The sequence below is a fragment of the Lonchura striata genome, chromosome 9, assembly GCF_046129695.1.
Source record: "Lonchura striata isolate bLonStr1 chromosome 9, bLonStr1.mat, whole genome shotgun sequence".
Taxonomy (NCBI): Eukaryota; Metazoa; Chordata; class Aves; order Passeriformes; family Estrildidae; genus Lonchura; species Lonchura striata.
This window is the reverse complement of record NC_134611.1, coordinates 23955395-23980004: the sequence shown is the minus strand read 5'-3', so window position 1 is coordinate 23980004 and position 24610 is coordinate 23955395. Positions and strand designations below refer to the sequence as shown.

Genomic DNA, 24610 nt, shown 5'->3' with positions numbered 1-24610 from the left:
AAGAGTTACTGAGTTTAGGAAGAGCTTCTAGCTCCTGATCATCAAACAAGGAGAATTTCTTCAGGAAGAGTGTGTTTCCAGAGAACACATCTGCATCCTTATGCAGAAACAGGTATCAGCTAAGGCCTAAGCTGAGCATTACAGTTACTCTTGGTGAAGTGATAATGACTCTTTGCTAACAGTGTTATCCTTAGTTAACCCTCTTAAATTAATTTTTCTTTTCTGCAGCAGATTATGTACTAAGCAGAGATCCAGGATTTGTCCTCTCACTCTCTCAGTGGTAAGTAGAAATCAACTGTGTTCCTCTCTCAAGACATGTCAGGGACTGATGAAAAAGCTGGCATTAGAATGACACCTCCCCATCTGTGTTTCTATATTTTTATACAAATTGTTCTATCAAGTGTACAAAAAAAAAAAAACAAAACATATTTCAGGACTTGTTCCTTTGGCCCTAAGTATGTTTCTTTAATCTGACTAAGGTGGATGTTGACTCTCCACTGCTCATCTTGTACATGCTTAGTAATCAATCTCATGCTCACTTGATATGTGAAGCTCATGGGTGGTATTTGCTTATCTCATTTGATACAATTTTTGGCAAATTCTGCCTTCTGATAGATGCTCTGTCACAGTGTTTTAAGGGGAAAAAAAATGCAGCAGATAAATTTCAACTTCAGGGCCTCCTCTAGCATCTTCGACAGGTCTGTAAAAACAAACTGATGGATGATGTCACAGGAGCCCTGAAGGAGTTGCACAGTAATGACCACGATCATCAGGCAGAATACTTTCTCATCAATCTCGACCAGGAGAGAAAGGACTGTTATTTTAATGCAGTAGAAACATTTTTAATGGGGTGTTTAATGGGGTTCTACACATATCTTATATACTGGTAATATACTGAAACATAAGGGAATAATTTTCCTTAATAATATTTTTAAAGGTTCCAGTCTAGAGCTTGTTTGTTTAGATATGCATTTTTTCAATTATTTTGAGCTTTTATATCTTTTTTGTCTTAAACAGGTCCTGAAACCAATAGCTAATTTTCTTCTTGCACAAAGTTTACACTGAGCTAGTTCTAAATAAACAGTTTTGTGCCTTTGAAATTTGTTAGCAAACTTTCTGAGAGGTAATACATTATCTGATTTGCAAGCATGGCAACAAGGGTGTGGAAATTTCAGACAGTGATCATTATATAGGATAAAGAAACAATTTTAGAAGTCAGAGCCCTTTTCCGTTGCTATTGTCTGTGTTGCTTTTACGTAAGTTAAAAATATTTTGCTTTTTCTTTTCAAATTGCTTGAGCTAGTTCTTTATGTACTGCATGGAAATAATAGGAAACATTTTTTGTTGTGGAAATCATCTGCTTGGCTTTTCAAGCAGTGCTATTTGTCTGTGTCTCGATGCACATCCCCAGCACAGGGTTGGACACTGAAATGCTGATTTAGCTCTGTCCCCCTTACACAGGGCAGCTGGACCTGCAGTTACATGTGTGTCCACTGTGCCCTCATGGTGCCCCTGGCTGTACCTGGAATATTGTTGACTCTTTTCTGGAAGGTTGTGCAATTTCTGAAAGCTCAAGTAGTAAGAGAAGACAATTTTTCTCCTAAAATAAATGTTTATGTTTAGTCAGTGAACATTCCTGTGTATTGCCTTCCAAACCAAAGGGGAAAAGCTGTCAGCTGCTCTAAACCTGCATCTAATCTAAATTTCCAGATCCAGCACTCCCTGTGTACCAGTAACATGGACATAGAGGGAACCTTTTATTGTCCCCTTAGGCTGCACAAAGATCAGCTGTGCTGAAGCCCTGTGCTATCAGCATCAGCACTATCTCCAGAAAAAGTTACACTCCAAAAGAGGCAAAGGCAGACCACTCTTCTCTTTGTGAATGAAAACACTGGTGTGCCTCTTTCAGTGTCATTGCTTTGGAATCTGTCATCTTACATAGGCATGGCTGGGTTTTTGCTTTTTTTTTTTAATTCAATGCATTTAAAGTAGCCTACCTTGGTTTTTGCAGGACTTTACTTATAAGTAATCTTCCTTCTTGAAGAGTGCACTTGCAGGAGCGAATATACTGTATCTTGGAATTTGAAATTTCTGTGTGATGTCTGGCTGCTGCAAAGTTTAATCTTCTCTATGAGTTAATTTTTTTTAGAGGAAGTGGGGCTTTGTATCCTGGCTGAGACTGTATTCAGTGTCTGGAGGTTTGCAAAAAGTGTTTATTAATTTCTCTGTTATCTAGAATTTGCCTGTTCGTGCAATCAAACAGATAAGTAAAATAAAGATTTGGAGAATATAGATTATTAATGGATATTTTGTTCTGACCAGTGATCTAATGGCAGACTGTCACTTGTCTCCTCTGACTCTATTTACAACTGTCTGCAATTGAGACAGAAAATAATGCTCAATTAGATAAAAAATGAATTTTTAATTAATTATTCAGTGCTATCTTGCAGAGCTGGAATGTGTTCAATGGAACCTGGAAGTGCTCCCCTCATCATATGATACCATGAGTTGAATGAATTCAGCAGTTGAGTCCAAGCTGGATGTGGTATATATCCATTCTCCTCCAAAAAGTATATTGTTGACAGCCTGCTGTTCTCTGTATTCTTCCTGTGCACTGGACTGAGATTTTTTCATTTCATGCATCATCATTCACAGCTTGCTGGAGTAACTCCATGAAGTCAGTACATATCCCTCATACACACAAACAGAAGAGGGAACAATATATTTTTGCTGTTGTTTTGAAAGCTGTGCACATTTGCATAGATATAATTTTCCTTTTCACCTGCTAGTGAAGTCTATTGGGCAGGAAGGAAGGATAACCTCTAGTTATTTTAAGGTCTTTGTAAGCTTGAAGTCCATTACTAATGTGTTAGAGTTTGGTTTTCTTTATGATTTAATCACTTCAGTTAATATGAAAACAACCTTGATTTAAAAGAAGATATATTGTGTAGTCTAGCTGAAATCATCTTGATAGTGCTTTACCCCTAAGAGTTAAGACATTAAATTAAAACTTGTAAGTGTCCTCTTGGCTTTGATCTAGGTGTGCATATGGACTTAAAGTTGCATATTCTGCTATGCAGCCTCTTCTATTGATTCATGAGGATCATCAAGAAACTGGTTCATTGCTTTAAGAGTTTCCTAGTGTGGGGAGTCCTCAGCTGGTGAGGAGGGAGAATCAGGGATGTGAGGCAGGAAACTGATGTTATGTGGGCTTGACCTTAGCATGCCTTTTGCTACCTGGTATAGTTTAAAACATCAAAATTACCTAAAACGGAATGAGTTGCTATGAAGTTTTTGTATCTCTGTGATGGGAAGTGCAATGTCTTTTTCCTTTAGTCAGGGTACACAGCATGCTGCTTATGCTACTCATGCTGCAGGCTGTAGCTGGGAACCTTTGGCAGCAGTGTCAAACTGGGGATCTCCCACTGCTGGTTCTCCTCTCCGTCCCCTCCCTGATCTCTGACTGCTGGCTCGTGTCTTTGTGGTATCCTTTCAGTTGTGGAATGAAAAAAACAGCATCCCCTGGTAGGGATGGCAGATGGAAATGGGACTCCTTGACCTGCCTGTACCACTTCATGCTTCTGAGGCCTCAGCAGCCCTGGCTGGGAAGATGTGAATGCAATGACCAGAGTACCAGCAGCAGAGAAGGGGCACAGGTGTGTGGATTGCTCATAGCTGACAACTCTCATGAATCTTGTCCAGAACACAAAGTGTGAGGGTTGAACTGAGGCTGGGTTTGGAGACTGATAAAATAAACATGTGATTTAGGTGCTGATTAAAGATGTATGTGTTTGGGATGGAAAACAGCAGGGAGTTCTGAGAGGCAGAGTAATGGGGAATTAACAGTATAAGTGCCATGTTTCAAAGCAAGATGGAAAAGAAGGTGGCTGTTTTGAGGCTTATTGCTGACTCTCAGAGACACAGTATTAGGAAAAATCTTGCTGGTTTGAGTTTTTCTTTGTTTCAGGAAAATCGCCTCATATATTCTTTATTATTAAAGACAACTACATCAGATTTATGTGAGATTGGTCTTTCAGACTGGTCAAGTGAAAAAATAGTTGTGTTTGGATTTTGATTTTGGTTTCTTCATCTTTTTTGAAAGTTGGATGTTATTTTTTCAGAAGCAGTGTTTCAAAAATTTACCTTTTCAGGGTAAACTTGATTCAGCACTTAATATTTCTAATTTAGGATAGACCTGATTTCCTATGGCAACTGAGCCCTGGTTTCTAGAAGTCATATTTTTCCCATAAATTTTTTTTTAGTTGGTTGATTGGACAGTGATTTGGTTTTCAAATCGCTGGTCTGTGGCTTTGAAACTGCATCCTAAAGCATAATATATGGAATAAAGTTTGCTATGTTATTTCACATTTATATCTCCATAGATTTCAAGGGAATGATTAATAAGTGTAATACTATCTTAAGATCATCTAATGATATATAATTAACATCTTAATATGATATCTTTAATAATACCTCCTGAGCAAACATTTGATGCATGTGCATCCATGTGCTCCGAGGATGTCTAAATCCTTGGATGGTAAGGTCATTTAGAGGCGCCATGGCAGCTCACAATGCTACAAACTTCTGATAGAGCTTCTAAGCCAAGACTAAATTCTGCTTTGCACTGTGTGAAAGGAAGAGGCCCTGCTAGAAACTGCTCTTTGTGGATCAGCCTCAGTGCAGTGTGCTGTGCAGTGGCCAGGGCCATGTGTGCTCACAGCGGTACCTGTGCAGGTGTGACCTTTGCCTGATCCTTGTCTTCCACATCACAGGGAAAGTCATCATTGTAATCAAGGCACTTCTGTGTGCTTCAGGCTTTTAGAAGAAATATATATTTATCTCTATTGATATCCTGACAGCAAAGAGAATTTCTAGGTTTTTAACTGAGCAAGTTTTGTTTCAGCCTTTTTTCTCAACTCAGCTTAAAGGGAAAAGGGAGTACATATTCTTGTTGATATTTCTGACTGTGTGTTTTCCTTTATCTAAGGAAAGAAATTAAATCCTCTTCTTCCAATTTCAGAAATATTGCTTGAATAATGTGCTGGGTAGAGATTGGACTCTGCTCCCTTCAGCAGTACAGCGCTGCAAGCCATGACCTCAGGTACTGTTTGAATGCTTTGTAAGTAGCTCAGTGTTTCCTGATATACTGAATAGTTTGATAAAGTGTTAAAGAGAACCAAGAGTAGGGACGAGAAATATGCCAGGGATTGCAGGCTTAGCCCTTCCTGAGCACTAAGCTGTGTGCCCAGCTGCCCTGCAGGAGCAATCCCAGCAGTGTCAGTCCCGGGTGGCTCTGTGCGCAGGGCGCTGGCAGCGAGGTGAAGGGCCCGGCCTGGGGCAGGACAGTGTGGCCATTGGAACCGCGGAAAGGTAAGGGAGACCCTGAACATGCTGGAGCTCACAGTGTTGCAGCACCTGCTGGTTTGCATATGTGGCCACTACTGACAGAGGAGCTAAACCTTAGGTGTTAGTTCTTCCTTTCTTTTTACTCTTTTGTAAGGAAATTCAGTCTATGCTGTGCACAGTTTGAGGCTGAGTGACAATGTGGGACCTGGTTTCTTGCTCAGGAAACCAAGCTGCAGTGCTGCTCCTGGTGTCTGTGAGCAGCCTCCCAGACCATCACTTTCCAGCCTTGGGCTGCATCCTGATTTCTGAGACATGAAACCAACAAAGAACCTGCCGGAGAAGTCATAACAACTATTTTCTTAAAGGTTGCAAGTGGATAGAAGTGTTGCTTACTGTCTTTATTTTTATCTAAGCCACCATCTTTTAGGTCAGAAGTACTTGCCAGAGACTTGCAACCTTGTGAAATGAAATATGCCTTGCCTCTGCTTCCTCAGAAGATGAGCATTTTGCTTCCATAAAAATCCCAGCTCATGGTTGGAAACTGTTTAAACTTATCGTATAGCAGAAAGATTATTTTCTTAGTGATAGCTGAAAGCTTATAAAATTACACTGATGTGATTTTAAAAGCTTGATATCTTGCATTTGCAAGTTCAAACTAGCATGCCAAATTAGTGTATAACACTAAATCTTGTTTTGTTTTCTAAGTTCAATTCACTTAAAATTCATTATTTTTATTTTCAATGGGAAAAAAGAGTGAAATATTTGTGTAACATTTTTAAACATTGAAAAGATGCCATTAGTTCTACTTTCAAGGGTGCTTTGTGTTAATAGGGATAGGATTCAGCTCAAGGAAATGAAACCAAGTGCCTTACAGTGAGAAATTACTCTTCTCTAAATGTTCCTTCTCTTTGTTTTGGACAGTTATTTCCAAGTGTGAGTAAGAATAAAATATTCAATCATTGTTTAATATTTTCAGAGGAATTCAGCACAGTAAAAATCTGTACCTAAAATGCAAGCATTTTAACCAGTGCTGTATAATAGAAATAATTTAGTAACAGTTTGTTCTCACTTATAATGAGATATGCATACAAACCAAGGTAGATTAAAACTCAAAGTCCAAATTCTGATCTTAATTAATGCCAGTGTAAATCTACAGTAAATTCACTGAACACAATATTACAGCACAATCACTGAAAATATATTGAGGTGTCAATGTACCACAAAATACTGAGCCCTTCTCGCTCATTGAACACCACTCCATTTGTATAACAATGTAAAGCTAATTGTCCAGCCCTAAGTTAGCACATTATATTGGTCTGTAGCTCTTAATTAACAGACAAGGCTTTTGAGTAATTTGGAAGTACACTGTATTTTAAGTTCACAAGGAATTTAAGATGTATTAAATTAAAGATGACATCGCACATAAGTCATTAGAGCGACAATTCCATATCCTAAATACTTGATTTTGCAATAGAGTTCATTGTTGCCAACTACATAAGCAACTCTCACACATGAAGAGACAGCTACAACACTTCTTCCCCCTGGCTGCAAGGGCAGCTCTTTCAGGAAGGGCCTGGAAGCTGCCTGGGCCATTGCCAGCCAAGCCACCCTGCATTAAAATATAGAAATTTATCTCCTCTGTCCTACCTCTCCAAAGGTAGCTTGTGCTCTCAGATTAAAATCTGACAAATCATTAATGTGTCAGAAGAAAATGAAGGAATGTAGAATAATTATGTCACATTTGTAAAATTCAGTTGGCATATTTTATGGATAAGACCATCTCACAATTAACTGTCTTTGCAGAGTTATAGCAGTGCACCTTTCAAAAGCATAGTAAGACAGTTTAATTTGGATGAAAATTCCTTGTTTAAAGCTTTCCTACAGCGTTACCACAGTTTTTCAACACTCAGTGGTAATAAGGCACCTCGTTATCAAAATGACAGAAATGCCATTTTGTTCAGAGTATGTGATAAATATGATTGTCACATCTTATGAAATAGAAGACTTTTGTATCATTTTAACCTACTATTAGGATACAAGAAATTGCTGTGTCAGGTATACCTTAGCACCTGATGCAGTGATGAGAAGCCAGCAGCTCTGGTGGCACTCCTTGCACTGAAAGGTGAACTCCTGCCCCAAAGCCCAGGCAACACCAGCTCTGACCAGTCTTTTGTCAATTTGAACAGCATCTCTCTCAAGCCACTATAGAATTTTACTATAGAAACTTTTAAAATACCTGCTTAGAAGTTTGAAGTATGTTAGGAAGGGGGATTGGGGGACTGCCCATTTCAACAACAATGTTGTGGGCAATAGGGGAATGTAAGTTTTCCCCTCCAGTAACTTTTCAATGGAAACCAAGTTGATGCAAAGGCATTTTGTAGATCTTCCCCTCGCTTCTTGTAGTTTGTGCTCTTGAACAGAAAATAGAATCTGAACACAGATCTGACATTTAAACTGAAACTCACCTCTTTTCCTCCTTTTTCCCAGGAGACATGGGAAAATCAAAACAAAAATTTCTTAAGTCACTTTGACTGGTTTCCCTATTAAAAAATGTACATTTTCAAAAGCATTATTCTGTTAAAAATGCATCATGTACCTTGGGAAGGGTGAAGATGTCTTTCAGTCATGGCTATGTGTTTTTCCATATTTTTATCACTATCTGCCTTCCCAACAGATCCCAGGCTGAGCTGACAGTGTGCTGTGGGTTGTCACTCAGCACCCACAGCTGCCTCCCAGCCCAGGCACTCACAGAGCCAAAGCTACAGCCAGGGAGGCCGTGGGCACAGGGCCACCAGAGATGGGACAAGTTCCAGTCCCAAGCTCCTGGGGCTCTGCTCTCCAGGACAGTGCAAACCTCCTACTGGCAAGGGCAGAGGTCATATGAACAGGACCCCTCCAATCATGTTTATGCTGGCTATGAGAAAACTATTGGCATCAGCAAGGATGCACTGAAAATTAAACAGAAACTCTCCTGTCTGGCAGCCTAAGTGTGAGAACCTGGGTGCATCCTTCATCCACTCTTACCTCAGATCCAGTATTAAGGAACTAAATATAATGTACTTTGTTTGAATGTGTTCCTTTTGGGTCACTCAGCTTCAGAGAAGACTCAATATGTTTTTTGGCTAAAGCAGGAGACTCTCAGTAGGTATTTTTTCATGCATGCTGTAGAGGCTCTGTGGAAAAAGGCATTAATGTATTTTGTCCTTCTCCTACTTTTCTATAATCATCCAGGCAATACTACAAGAACAAACCAACCCTGCACATGAGAATGAATGCATTTCACGATATGAAAACAATTTTACATTTACTTGTCAACTGCTTTTTCAGTTCAGCAGAAAAAATCTGAATCTCCCTCACCCAAGCTATGCTACATAACAGGAAGATATTTACTACTGTATTTTCTTAGAAAAACAGAGGAAATGAGTCCTCATGCTCCTGTTTCCTGCATGGGTGTTCTAACTATTAGATTTGATACTGTCACCTGGAAAGAGACAAACAAAAGGCAGACTGAAATTCCTTTGGTTTTTTAAAAGATGGGAAGCAAGTGGGCACCTCGTGTTAGAGGAAATGTGGACATGAAGAAGTAAGAGATGTTCCTCTTCAGGGGCAGGACACTTGGCATCACTCTGTCTTTATTTGCTGCTTGTTGAGGAAAATACAGTGTTTAGGCACCTCAGTATCTGCAGGACAATCCAAAGTGAAGTTTGCCAGATTCTCACATTGCTCTCTGCTGAGAGCCTCAGCACCATATTCAAGGCTCCAGATTATGTTTACATATCTTTATTTAATTCTTTGTTTTATAGGCACTTTTATTACACTTAATGCTTAATTTCTCTGTCCCTTCCTGAAATCAGGGGACAAAAGACAGTGCATTTATACTATAGAGGATATATGCATCTAATGTGAAGCATTCAGATAGTTTGATACAAATATAGTTGTGGAGGAAGACGAATGCTTCCTAGAAATATTAATCTGAGCCTGATCTTGTGCAACAGTTAGACCTAAAAATATTGGTTTTGAAAAGGTGTGTTGGTGTTCAGAAGTCCAGTTTGGACTGAAAATTGTTCTGGCAAATGTGATTGGTACAGAAAGGCATGGTGTTTTCTGGCTGAGATAATCCTGAAGGAGCTTAATCTTGCAGCGCTGGTAGCAGTGGCATTTGGTATGCCACAGCTGCAGCAGCACGCCCAGAAAATTTAAATTCAGTGTGACAGTCCTTAAGGTGGCTTTAAATAGAAATTAGCGATTTGTAAAAGTGTTTTTCAGAGTTTTATCAAAGGAGTAGAAGATGCATAGGACAATAAGTCAAGTTTCAGGATTTGTGTTCCAATTAGACTTTTGGAAATATGATTGTTTTGATTCATGTGGGAATTGCAAATAAGAACTACTGGAGCAAGAGGCTCACTAATTCTCAAACCAAGGTATTGTTTTTCTCTCCAAGCATTCAGCACAGTAAATTTACTCTTCTGGTACAATCATATTGTAACTTCTGAAAATTACCTTCCAAGATTGTGGTCTCTTACCATTACATAAAAATAACATTTTTGCATCATGAAGGACAATAAGGATCTGCAGATACAGAGGATTTTAAAGTGCTAATTAAGTTTCTTTTTCACTTTTGGCAGATTGATGGATTTTGAAAAATCATTCTAGTCATATCCCAGAAACCTAAATTATGTAATTTTGCTCATAATATAAGTTTTATATTAAAATTTCTTTATGTTGTTTTTAAGTACAATAGAAATAGAATAGAAATTTTTAAAAAAGTCTAATGAGGTACTAATTTTTCAGTTTATTCAGTCCCTGCTTCTCTTTGCTAGTTCTAGTGTGCTAATGCTTGTGTTCCCTTTTGTGGATTATTTTTGTTAACCTTTATTGACACTTAATAATTTTTAGATTAGTTCTGTGAAGGTTAACAGCATTTGACATCTATTTGTAAAATGAAGAGGGGAAAAAGGTGGGTATTTTTGGTTTATTTTACTTTGGGTTTTTTCTTATTTTAAGAAAAATTAAAGTTCTAGAAATACTTTTTTTCCCCCTGTAATTCATTATTATATCAAATGGTGTCATCTCAAATAGATATTTACTTAGTATGCTCTAGCCTTACATAAAGAGAAGAATTAATCAAAGTACATTTTCAGCCATTGTTCCTTAGGAAACATGTTGTCAATAGCTAAATGTTTTTTAATATGCCAACCTTTCATAGCCCTTGTTCAGAGCCATATTGTGTTTCCTGGCAAGCAACGATATTAAAAGAACTGGCAAGGTATTTTGGAGGACACTGAAAGCTTTTAGTATCACCTCAATGAGAAGGTTTTACTCTCTTTTCCTTTGCTGCAGACACACAAACATGGAAATTTCTCAATTTGCTCTTCTGGATCATTTTAGACACTCATGGGCAGAATGATTGTTTAAAGAAACCCCTAATTTGTTGGGGGGTTTTTGTATAAGTCACCATAATGAGTACATATCAGAGGTCCCTCCCGCAGAGTCCCCTGCAGCAATTATTTATCCTGCTCCCTCTTGTCTCCAGCTGGTCTGTTCCCACCTGTGTAGGTGACTGCTGGGGAGTTTCTGGACCATCAGGGAACTGAGTAGGCACCCAAGCACTGCTCTCTCATCCAGTTATGCAACTATAACAAAAGGACTTAGAAATTCCATAACTTTTGTTCCAGAGGGAAAATTATTCTCATTTGTAATAGTTAAACACATAACTCATTTGTCATACTTAAATAAGCACAGGTGCAAAATCAGTTGCTTGCTTAAGTCCATGAATATACTTTTGCAGTAACAGAGGATGGGTAAATGAGAAGAGATTGTTTTCCCATTATTTCAAGGCGAGGTTTTAATTGAAGTTTTGAAGGTTCTTCAGAATGAAAGGTTCTATGGTGATTTGCTTTTATTTTAGAAAGATGCACATTGGTAGTTGATGTGCTAGTCAAGTACTGCAGTTCTTAACTTCTGCCATCTGTGATCAAGATGACCTTGGTTCTTGCCCTTTCCAAATAAAATGTTTGGCTCTTTTACTGAGATTTCTCACGGTAAAATGTGTGACCATAAAGTAGTTCAGCATTTTTGCTGAATGATAATCTGCTTGGAAACAGAAGAGAGCTGAGGGAAATTGAGTCCTCAAGTGTTATCCTTGTGTGCAAGAGGTGAGAATCCAAGGCTGAATTTCTGCTTTCAGTGTCTTGACTTTACAATTGCAGGCACCCTCAAATGAACTGCTGCTTGTTTTATAAGTGAGAGTAATTATTGCACTTAGAAGTAAATTTGTGATATGTCACTCTTTACTTAAGTGCTAACATTTTTAATTACTTTAATTTAATTAAATCAAATTACATGCAAATTGATTGTATTACAGTATTTAATGTAACTTTCTGACTTGGGGTGTTCTCAAGTAATTGCAAGGACAACTAATTCATTTTCATTAATTTTTAATGTTTTTGTAGCCATTTTCCATTTAGAATTTGAATGGAAAGGGGATATAAATTTAAATAGGGGAGAAAAAAAAACCCTTAAAATACTTCAGAGATAAGTTAGAAAAATCTCAAATGTTACTTTCTCCTGAAGATCTATGAAGTCCTATGAAGTTCTGTGATCTATGAAGTCCTATCTTGAGAAAGATATCATAAAAAAACCCCACCAAAATAAGTTAGAGATGGTAATAAAATTATCCTATTCATTGCTTTAGGCAGTTAGTGAAACTTCTTGAAAAGTCTTTAAAAGTAAATCAATAAAATAATAATAATAATTTTTCAAGTCCCTTATATCTCTTAATATTAAAGCATTTCTAAGAACAAGCACCTAAATGATAGGTACAGCCCCTAATGGCCAGATCCAGAAGAAAATAATCCTGTATCTAAATTCAGCTTATTTTATTGCAGAGCTTAAGAAAAGTTGCACTCTGCTTTATGTGCTGGCACTTGTGAAAATGAACTAATTCTGTTAAGGGCATTGTCTCCCTAATGACTGCACAATAGCTGAGTTAATGCTAAATACTGCAATAATATCTTTGTATCTTCTGATGCAACTGATTCATCCATGTTAGTAACTACACTTTCTCTACATGTCAGGGAATTAAGAGATGCATCAAGCTGTACCAAAGTGATAAAGAGTGACAATCATTTTTTTGATAAAAGCTGGGTTTGCAATATTTGCTAGAATGCTTACCTAGAATGTCCTAAATTGTTTATGCTCAAAAGCCAGAATTTTTCAAAAGAAATTTTCTCTAATGGCAAATTTTAAAGGAGAGACTCAAAGACATGCAGGTTCTTTGTGCTGAGTTTTTAGAATGCTCTCTTGGGTATTTGGGGACTGCCATGGTATTGCAAGTGGAAAGGCTCTCTTCAGATGAACTGCAATGATCTCTTCCAGAGTCCTAACACAGACCAATGGTTTAAAACATGGGAAATAAGTTAGGGAAATAAAGCTAATAAATATTTTATTCATTGTAATAAATCTGCCAATGCAGTTTAGGCATAGTCTGGTCCCAGCAGCAGCACTTTCTCTAGCTGGGTTGCCAGACCCTGCCTTGACTGCTCCTCCTTGCTGGGCTCTGTGTGTAGCTCAGGGAGAGCTCGTGCCAGAGTTCCACTGGTGCACTCAGTGCCACTGGTCCCTGTCTCTGCACTGGAACCTGCCAGCACTGCCAAGCCACATCTCTCAGCATGGCACAGGTCAGAAAGATGCTTAGGAGATGATTTCCAGTTTAATCTAAAATTGATTTAGAGTTGCATGAAGTGCACTTGACTGAAAGCTTAGCTAGTTAGTTTATGGCCCCTAGACATAGGAGCCATAGGACATATGACATCCTTTTTTCAATATTTTAGTAATTGTTTAGACATAATTTATCTTCAGCACTAACTGCAGTTTTTTGAAGAATAGTAACAAACATGCTCTGAACACAACTAAAAATCTTTGTCTTAATATAGACCTAGAATAAGCTCTTCATGATTAATTTTGAAAAGTTTGCCATATAAAAATGAATTGGTCAAAGATGTTTCTGAAAAACAGTACATTTCACTTTCTTTTTCCTGTTTCTCAATCACTGCAGCTCTGTAGCTTCATCTCCAAGTCAGGTTGCCTCCTCAGCTGCATCCTTTAAAAAGTTCTGGAGAAAATGATCAATAAAATGATGTTGATATGTTGTGGCACTGTTTCTAAGTTGATATCTTTTGGGGTCTTGGCTGTAATGTTTTGGCATTCGCACTTCGGTTGAAAATCTGGTGCCTGAATAAAAAAACAACATCATAAAACAACATCAGTTGAATCCAGGTTTTGAAATGTTGTCACACCTTCACAGAAACAACTGAGAATAATTTAAACTCTATTTAGTACATTTTAACTGAACTATTTAAAATATGCATGAATGAAACTGTGCCTGCTGTTTTCTCTGTAGTTCTCTTAGTTCTCTTCCAATGCTTGTTGCACGCTTTTTCCTTTTTTTTTTTTTTTTTTTTTATTATTCCTAGTGGGAGAAAAAGGCTACTGGTATCTGTAAAAATGTGCAAAAGCTGCTCATTGAGAAAACAGACCTTTGGCTACCCTTGGCAACAGCATGGGATTATGGATTAGGAATGGCAGTAGCTGTCAAGTGTAAAATACATGTTGGTTTGGTGAGTACAGGTGCATACAAAATGGCTAAGAAATAGCTACACAGTGCCCCTGATAGGAGCAGGACTAACTGAATATTTCTTATTATATTTCATACAAGAGGTAGAGCAATTGAATTAGTTTCCAATATCTTGTTTCAGTTCTGAAATCTACTCCATGTGAAATGTAAAGGCAAAAACTTTATCAATTACTTCAAAGGGAAGGTGTTTTAACTTATTGTGTTTTTTAAATTCCATTTTATTTAGTCAATATTCTTCAGGATCTTTATTTATAAAAAATTCAGTATTTTTTAGTCCTTTTATACCAGGTTTATAGAGAGAAGACAACCATGAGCCCATTCTGTTCCAGCCAAGTTACATTTACAGGGGAGAAGCAGCAAGGGTCCCTGCTGAGCCATGATTTACAAGGTAAATAGCAAATGCCAAAGATTAAGTGGTGGTTTTCCCTTGTTTGGTGCTTAAGGGAAGAAATAGGGTTACTTCTCTGTTTAACTTGGGCTAAGTAATGCCACTCTTACAGTGTATCATTCTGTGCTAGTGCTTCAGTTCCTCAAGATGGGCATCTTGGGAACTGAGCATTTCAGGAATTAGTGTTTTAAGCATGATGCCCTTTCTAGTTGAGGGAAATAACTTTTTCCTGTCCTTTTCTTACTCCAAACTGAAGATTTTAGAATTCCTCAAAAAAAAAGAAAAGAAAACCAAAAAAAAACCCACAAAACCCACAAAAAACCAACAAAACAAAAACAAACAAAGAAAGAAACAAAAGAAAACTGGAAAGGTGAGGGAATGTTGCCACTGAAAATCTTTTCAGCTTGGCTGTGACCGGCCTGGATGACCATATAAAATAGAACTTCTTAGATGCAATAGCTAAAATGTATTTTAACATGAAGATAATACTGAATTTTATCTGTGAGTAAATTATGCAGACACCAAAAACAGCAGAAATCCTGAAGTAAAATTCCTTAAATACAATGAGTTGTCAAGTTTGCTCTGTAATGAAAGCTGCTGACAGGGAGCTCAGAAAACCAGAATAATTCTAGGTACATTCCCTGTGCAGAAAAAAACCAATATACTGAGCCAGGCTCCTTGTTTTTGTTGCTGTCCTTTGAATAACAGCAAGCACTGCTTCACCAGCTCGGAGCAATATATGAACAGGATTATTACTTTAGGAACACTTCACTTTCATATGCTAAGGGAATTAGAATCTACTGTGAATTTTCAGCAGCAGCAAGAGACAGAAATTGAGGAGTGAGAGCTTTAATCTGGGGGGCTGGAGAGCCAGCACACAGATGAAGTGGGGCTTAAAAGGAAAGCAGAAGACATGGTTAGGGTTATGGCAATTATAAATCAGGAAAAGATTTGTAACAAAATATTTCTTCAAATTAAAGTCAGTTGGGCATTTTTCAGGTAATAGTGTCATACTGACTTGCTTCTGAACAAAGTGGAGCATGTTGCCTTACTTTTTGAGACTTATTGACTCTCGTGACTTGCATGTGTTTGTTACCACCTAGTGGGAATTCAGTCTCCAGGTACTGTACCATCTGTTTGGGAAAAAGTGCCCTGTACCTGACTTTCAATTTTGTAAATGAAAAGTAATACTTAGTATTTGGGGATCATTTAGGAAAGCAAACATGTCTGTAAATACAAATGAATATTTCTCCTATCTAGTAACGAGGTGGTTTTATTTTTTTAATTTGAAAATTGCATTGGAATGTCAAAGATTTTCTGTTCTCTTTCCCTGCTGCAGAAAAAAGAAGCCTAAATTTTTCCAGAAAATTATACTTGTGAGGGCTTTGATAAAACTAGTTATATTTCTGTCTTTCTTAACAAATACAATTTATTGTTCACACTACCTAATAGAATCATTAATTGATATTATAATAATAATTGATAGAATAATTAATTGACTAATAGAATCATTCCTAACTCTGCATATTATCTACTAGGGCAGGGCAGTGGAGTTGTTAGAAAAGTTTGTGTTTTGTTTATGCAGGGTGGTTAGAAATTGCTGGTGTAGCTTTTTATCTTGTATCTTCTATACTTCAGCATTTTTTCTCCCTGAACCTTTTAATTTTATATATATTAAAAGAGTATATAGCCTCTCAACAAAAATTAGAAGTTCCATTGTATTAAGTACCTCCCATCCATACAGTAATAGATTATCCTACTCTCATCTGGATGGACAAGACGTCAGGTCCGGTATTTTGGTAATGGTTTTATTCCCATTTAAATTACTGACAAAGTTGCTCTTTTCTGTATTTTTATCTATAGAAGTCTTTTAATGAGGCTCAAGAATTGTTACACAATTGGTGAAGAAGCAGTTTAACAGGACTGTGCCAAAATTTGGACCTGAATCCATTGGTTTAGGATTACAGTGGACAAGATCAGATCTGGACCCTAACTAGCTCAGTTTTTGGCCAGAAATTTGAATTCCAAGGTTATCTTTGCCATTGAGTCTGTGGTGCTGTTTGGCTCTGGATGGTGATAAGGTAATTACTTCTTTGCCATTTGAGTGGGATCATATACTAGGCTAACCTTGAACTTTTATACCATGTCTATTTTGCTAATAATAATTAAAAGTTTGTCCAAATTAAACCAGAAAATCTCAAGGTATATTTTATACAGAAGAAATAAACCAAGAATCAGCCCACATGATGAACACATGATTCACAATGTGTTATGTTTAGTGAAATGTGATTTTGGCCTTGGCTTTCTTGATTCATTTGCAAATTAAACTGCTTAGAACTCCAGAGGACACAGAATACAGCTGGGCAAACAAGTTTCTGAGAATTTTTAAGAGATCTTTCTAATTGTGTCAACAGTCCAATGCCAGCTTCAGATTATTAATTGTACAAAATGTGTTCTGTTCCTACAATTTTTTTTATTCATTGCCACCAAGAACAGAGAAAGTTAATTTTCTTTTTATAAACATAATGTATGGATCTTATTAAAGATGAATACAATCTAGTGAACACTGAACTGATAAATGCATTTTACAAGACTGCTAAAGGTCTATCTAAATTTTAAAAATTGATTAGTAGAATAAAGCAATGTTCTCCATCTGAACACCTAAATGTTTTTCTGGAACTGTAGTCTTTATTTCTATTTTGCTAGATTTATACTACATGAGAGCACTGGAACTATTACAGCAAGCCGTGATTAGCTTCCAGCTTTTTCCACCTAAAAGTATGATAACATGTTTTATTTTCTTTAATTATGGCACAATTATTTGCTACTCACACTCTTTGTATTATGAAGCTGCTTAGCCTTTTCTTCACTAGTCTGCCTTTTGGCTCCCAAAGTGTGCTTTCCAAAGTCTGAAATACCTAGAATTTATCCATACTATTATTTTTGCAGATCTGCAAAGAGAAATATGGCATGGAAACACCATTAGCAATACAGACATTTAGCTAAACACTTTTAACCAGTACAAGCTTGTGATAAAGTGTCAGGTGCTCTGCTTCATTAAATAGCACAAATTGAACAGATCAATTCAGTAAGCCATTAACAGCATTTTGCAGAGATATCTTTAGACACTGCAGCTATGCTTCATCAAAATGTGTGTACCATCTTCTTCCTCTTGCTGTTTGAATTCCTTCATTGAACTATGCATTGTGGTAATACCATAAACTTTCAAACCTAAAACTAGCAGAGAGGTTTTATTGTAAACACAAATGCAGCTCTAAGAATTTGGCTTAGCAGACAGGACCACTTGAAGTTTCACCTTTACAAATACTTTTGTCCTTTTTTCTAATTTATTCCCATTGCAGGCAAAAGTCTAATGGACCAATTAATAATTCATAAAATACTTGGCACAATAAAAGGATTTACTTCCGTGTCAGGTGATATTGGGAATCCTAGTACTGATTTTTGAGACAGTGCAAAAGCTACAGTATCAGATAATTTTTACATTTTCTTGGAGGGATTGTGAAAGGGTACACTGCACCGAAAAGGCTCCTAATGAGATGTGTCCCTGAAAGGGACAAGTAGATAAGCAAGCTGAGTTCATTTTTTTTGTCGCAGAATGCAGTGATATGAACACAACATTAAGAAAAAATACCCATTTTAATCAAAGGACAGGATGTTTGAACACCATTTTGGGTTAGATGGTGTATATATGCCCAAGGTTTTATTTTCTCACTAGTCTATGAATGATGCACAAAAAGAGGAAAACAAAAGGATGTGTTCTAATAGCCAAGGTGTAAGCTTCCTGTTTATTCATGGTTAGTGCTAGTTCTCCAAGAACATTAGTAACAACCTTCCAAAAGTCCTGATTACAGCGAGAGAAGCTGTGCATATTAACAACTGGTCTTTGCCCAAGAGAATCTACAACCAGACTGAAAAAGCAAAAAAAATAAAATGCAGCAAGTCAAGAGAAAAAACCAGGGCAACTGAATTTAAGTAGAATGATAAAGATGCACTTGAACTAAACCAAGCTAAGTAGATGACATCACAGTGGAAGAAGACAGTTGTTTAGTGCCTCTCACTTAACAGATTACTTGAAAAAGGGGAAAGTGGGAAGCTAGTAGGTTATGCTTTGTAGAGATCTGCACAGTAAAAGATATCTGAATTTTATCTCCTTGTTTTAGGAAACATGTACCAGATTTGTTCTCTAGTTGCTTTATTCCAGAATCTGGACATTCACCAATCTAGCTTGCTTCAATACTTTTGCAAAACTACTTTTCTTATTCAGAAATTAATGCAGAATTTTATATTGCTCTGATTCCAGTTTTTTTTTTTCCTAATTAAAAGGTAACCAGTAAAGTGCTTTTTAAAGGCTTAGAATTTTTTTACTTTTCTTAAAGAAACAACATTGCATTACAGTGCCTGATCTGCTTTGACATGAAATAAGATCTAGGCTTCCTAATAAAAACCTTTAATCATTACTCACAAGAAAAAATACTAAGTGTTGAAATTAAACTATGTTTGAAAACTGTGGCACTAAATTACAGTGCAGGAAATATTTCAATTGGGCATTTAGTTATCCATACTTTTGGTTTATAAATTGTGTCTGCTGCGAGAAGATTTTTGGCTATTAATTAGTATAAACAGAGTTATGCAAAAAAGAAATCTAAAAATATTATAGGGCAAGATTAAACATATTTTCAGTGATGTTTAAAATCCTTGGAAGAATATAATTTCATTTAATTAGGGGATTGTTATTGTTTTGTTACTGTATTAGCTCGGGTCTTTGTGACCCTCAGTCCCCAGTATTCCAGAGCTGTTAGATCCATATAGTTTTGGTAGTGTCAGCTTGTATGGCCTTCATTTCTCTGGATGCTGAAACCAATCCAGGGTAACTGACCTGATGCTCCCAGACCTGCAAGGAGACTGGCAGGAGCTGTAACCTTTCCTGTGTAAGGGAGCAGCAGTGTCCTTTGGCCAAGGCAGGGCAGGTGGCGGGAGGAGGAGGAGGACGGTGTCCTCACAGAAGGCTCTTGTGCTCCTGCCAACACTCTCATCTGAGACTCTATAAAAGGTATAACACGTGAGGATTCAATAATTGTGCTGCACACAGCTCTCACTTGGGTTTGCATATGTAAGTGGCCATCACATGCCTTCAAGGATGTTTTCAAGAACCCTTTGTCTTTTCCCTTCCTGTGACTGAATCTGAAGTTCCCATAAAGACATAAGAAAGGTAACTAGTACCTTTAAAACCAGTACCAGGGAGTGGTACCTCTAATTCTTTCAGCCAGATCTTGCATCAGTCCTATGTGTGCAAAAAGGAGAAGTGCACTCCATATTTCACAGTGTGGTGTACTTGTTATTTAGAGAAGAAATCAAAAACAGAGCAAAAAAATATCCACACACCTCTCCAGTGCCGTGGGAAGAGGATGAATAGGATGCTATGTATATTTCTCACTCTTATGCTTTTCAATTTTCAATCTTTGCTTTTAACCTCAAAGCACATTTTTTTTACATACCTTGAAGAAGACACTGACAATAGCTTTTCTTGGGGTCAAAGTCTTTCTGTTTATTTCTACACATGGAATTACAGCCAAAAGCCTTTCCTTCAGCACAGTTCTGCTTGTTACTGCTGCACATCTTGACATTGCTGGATTAAATAATTATTAACTCGGGAAAACAGGGCAGTAGTTTACATTTTTGAATTATAAGTTCCAGGTCATATTAATCATTCTGAAAACCATTCAACAGCATAATAAGACCAGGGTTTGACCATAAGTGTTTTTTTCATTTGTTTGTGTTATTTGAGACTGTTGTAACTGGCTGCTTAATGGTCTGTGTCATGTAGGTGTATTATTATCTCTCATTGGCACATTTTACTCAGTTATCATTAATGGCACAGAATGTCTTTTCCATCATTTTCTCTTGGAATCCCAGATAGGGAGCAAGATCAGTGGCAGTTTTATCAGTGAGTTACATTAAGCTGCTCTTTGCCACTTCATCTAAGACTGGTCCCTGCTCTACATAATGTCAGTGCCACTCCACTCTCTCATTTGCCAAATGAATAGCAGAGCTCTCATTAAATGAATGCTATGATTTTTTGCACTGGATTACTGGCAATATGTTCAGTTTGCTCTTTTGATTTTACTGAAAAATGACTCTCAAGTAGCAAAGAATAAATAACCACAGTTATATAAGAGCTAAAGAAAATAAAATGTTATTTGAGTTATAAAATCAGTCATGGTTCTTGACTGAAAATCAGAAGTAATTGGGGAGATTAGAGGCAGTGAAGCACATTAGTTCAGCTTGCAGACCTACTGTGTGGTCACTTGTCTTTTTATTTGTGCTAAATAATACAGCATGTAGAAGAGAATAAAGAACAGCTTCTTAGTCACTCCTGTCTGGATAAGTCTGCACCTGACAGGTTTATAGTCAGAAAATCTAACATATCCACAAGCTTTAAAGGAATGAAGTTTTCATTTTCTGACTAAAGGAATTCAAAGCACCCAAGTATTTAACCCCCAGAGAAACAACAGTCCTGCTATAATCAGGAGAAAATAATGTGTGCTCTTCTTTTATCTTAGATATGGAGGAGGGTAAGCAGGAGGAGAAGCGACCAGTTTGCAATATTCTAGTCATGGAAATTGGCTGGAAAACCAGGAAATTCAACCACATGGCCATTCCTTCAGCCTGGTAAGCCCTCTCTGGTTTGAAAGCAGTTCTGTGTCAATGTATGTTGATTGTTGGCCAAATGTGAGCACTATTGCCAAGGGAATGAGCTAAAGGCTCTTGAAAAATCAGTGTAAAATAAAGTAAGAATATTAAGCTCTTAAAGAAGAGACAGGGGAAAAGATTGAGAATGTTCATGAGGGCTTTGGCAGTCCATTTGCATTACCAATAGCACAGAAGCAGTTAGAAGATCACAGAATCACTAGGTTGGAAGAGGCCTTCAAGATCATCGAATCTCACACATGCCCCAACACCTCAATAAAACCATGGCACTGATTGCCACATCCAGTCTTTTTTTAAACACATCCAGGGATGGTGACTATCAAAATTTGGAAAGCAGTGATTAGTTTTGGACAATTCAAAAGAAATAAGAATCTTAGATATATTCTCACTTTCAAAACATGAACCACCATACATCAAATGCCTTCCTTTAATTTTAAGGGCTAATAATCTCTTTATGCCAGAGTCTTCTAAGGGCAGGAGATGAGGCCATTTTCTTTTCTACCCTTCTCTGTAGCAACCAGGAAAAATGTATATCTGCTTCCTCTTCAAGGTGCTTTACTCTGCAGGGGATGGGACACCCACTGTTCTGCCCAAGTTGGTGTCATTGCCAGCTTCCAGCTTTATGCCCTGCCCACTTTTAGGAACTTACCTCTTTAGTGTCCTTATTTTTTTTTTTAATTGAGCAGGACAATTCTAAGAGAACCCAGAGTATAAAAACTGGTTTGGCATCTGGGCATGTGGTTACTGAAGGGACATTTCAAGTTGTGTGCTGACCACATTATTGGGAGCAATATCTCACAGCAGACTTGTATGTTTTACTAGGTCACTGTCAGAGAAATTGTTTGTATTACCCTCCTAAACTTTGGTCATCAGAGAAACTTTCAATCAGAGAAAGATGGGAGGCTTTTTTAGTCTTTGCAAATAGTCAGCTGTCCATTTGCTGAGTTTTTTTCCAGTGTCTGTCAAACCAAATAAACCAAATTCCTTGCAGTGTAGTATCTGACATTTGAAGCAAGTAAAAGGCATGGTAAAGATCAGTGTAGGCCACTGATATAATAGCATGTTGAAATGAAATTAATAAATATGGGTGTTCTGATGTGTACTTAAGCTTTTCACACTTATCCATGACATCATGATAGTTTTATCACCACCTTTTTCTTTTTCTTTTCCAGTAGTGCTAGAAACTTATAAAATGCGTAGGTAGAAATAAAGGAAAATTGTTGGTAATTAAAATTTTTTAATCTCTAAAATAAGATGCCAATTAAGTCATGCTCTGGAATAGGTTGCCCAGAGAGAATGTGGAAACTCCAACCCTGCAGTTGTAAAAATCTTGCCTGAGCAAGGCCTTGAGGCCAAGACCTGATCACACTTTGGAGCTGGACTTTGCAGGCCTTCAGATGTGCCTTCCAACTCAAACTCTTCCATTAATTTGAAGCATCAAATCTGGTTTAAATAGTTTGAGCAATGCTTCCTTTCTGAGTTTCTCATTTTCTGAGGTCTTTGTAGAAGCATCTGAGAAATGGGGCTGTGTTTAAGCTGTTGTTGAACAGGTGGCAGTTAGACAGATGGCTGACAAGCACCATGATCAAAAGATGCTTATTTCTGTGTATATTGATAGGGATTTGGAAAACAATATGGAAAATCTTTATGGTAAGCCTGTATTACATGTAAGATAATACTTTATTTTAATTTTTTCCCTGCCAGGCTTATATTAGCCTCATTTACATGTATAAGGAAGGAATATAAACTTTTATTTTATTTTGATGATAAAGTATTTTTTTAGGAGACGTCTTGTAGTCCACAATTTGTTGCAGAATGCTCTGTACTGCAATTTTAAATTCAAAAATCATTATCCTTTCTAGAAAGGAATGTACAAAAGTGTGGGAACTCAAAATGTCTCTCAGACATTTTTAGAGGTTCCAGGCCTTGGTCAGAAGCATTCTAGACCCTGGCAGACAGCTGAAAAACAACTGTGATTTTGAGTTTGAGCCATGGAATGAATTACCAACTTTGGAGGTGGAACAAGCAATCACAAAAGGTTAGATAGTATAGTATAAGTAGTTACGAAGTAGAGGGGAAATTTTTTTAGTATTGTACAGGGGGGTTTTAGCACATGTACAGGGGGGTTTTCACTTTGTACATGAGGGTCAGAAGTTCTAAGATGGAGGAAAGTGGGCTGAACCCATCCTTCTTCCTTCTTCTTCCTTACCTCCATGTTCTTGGTGATGTTGGCACTCACAGATTGGTTTAGAGTAGAAAAACACTTGGCAACGTAGGTAGTAGGTATTGGGGAATAATTGTAAACATGTTATACGTAATATATCTTATAAAAGATAGCAGCAACCCTGGGCGGAGAGAGAGACGAAGAAGACAGCAGATAGAGAGGATGTCAGTGTGTGTGTGTGCCTCTACCCAGGCCACTGATCAAATAGCTGCAGTCCAAGAACATAATCTGTTAGATAACTAGCAATAAACTGCCTTGAGACCGAACAGCTAAGCCTGCGGAGTTTTTCTTTGGAAGCACGGGTTGGAGGAGGAATTTCACCACCACATGTGGCCCCAAAACAAGGCTGGGGTTCCCACACAAAAGTAATCAGTTTCTTTTACCAGGAAGATGGAATTTTATTTCTCATTTTATTCATTGCTAATTGGCTTCAAATTGTCAATAATAACATAAATCATATTAAAACAATAATCTTAAACATAGAATATCAAATGCTTGCTCTGGAATTTTCTCTGGCATGTCAAGAACACTGATAGTTGGGTCACCTCTTAAAATATCTTTTTGGAGACTTCATATCATTCATTTTGTAGTTCTGTAACTGTATTTTGTCACATCAGCCTTCTTGTTGAAAATAATATTCTCTTGCTTAATAGAACAAGAAATTACCCTTGAGATATTTATTTTGCTATAAATTTTCCTGGTCAGTAATAATATGCTGACATTTATGCTGAGAGAACTTGATGAAATCTTGTGGGTTTGACCTATCCTTGAGAATCACTCCTGGGAAAAGTGCACACTACAGCAGAAAATGTTGGAGTTCTGGTGTGATGATGTCATGTTAAATTCATTAGAAGTACACAGAAACTGAAATTTTGTTAACCTCAGAAGATGATGAAGTATGAACCTGTGTAGTAGAGGGGAAAGAAATGAGTGGAAGAGAAAGAGAAAAATGTTTTTTTCTTGCCTGTTTTCTGACCTTCTTGGCCTCATGCTGTCAGTACAAATGGAGCAGACCAGTGAGCCTTCTTTCTTTCTTTCCTTCTGTCATTCACTTTGGATTGATCTGAATCTTCTTGCACTTCAGTTTCTAGCAAGTGTTTTATTGGGGTTTAACTTTGCATATTTGCCACTTGTTTGTCTCTTGATTTTCAGTTTTAGTAATCTCAATAATTATAATGAGAGTTACAGAGTAACAGAAAAACAAAACAAAACTTCTTTTTTCAAATTGTATCTTAGGTGGCTTTCTGTACCTTAGTGCTGTTTTCCAAAAATTTCAGGTTTATTTGGG

General features: G+C 37.3%; 1 long non-coding RNA gene across 1 annotated transcript in view; it reads left to right on the top strand.

Annotated features, from left to right (window-relative positions):
* The first annotated feature begins 5084 nt into the window (after nucleotides 1-5084).
* The window catches only part of LOC116183878 (uncharacterized), a 53766-nt gene continuing 34240 nt past the window's right edge, over nucleotides 5085-24610 (top strand). The window contains exons 1-2 of the long non-coding RNA XR_013340412.1: nucleotides 5085-5101; nucleotides 20951-21059. This is a non-coding gene — a long non-coding RNA (uncharacterized LOC116183878). The remainder of the gene's footprint in view (nucleotides 5102-20950; nucleotides 21060-24610) is intronic.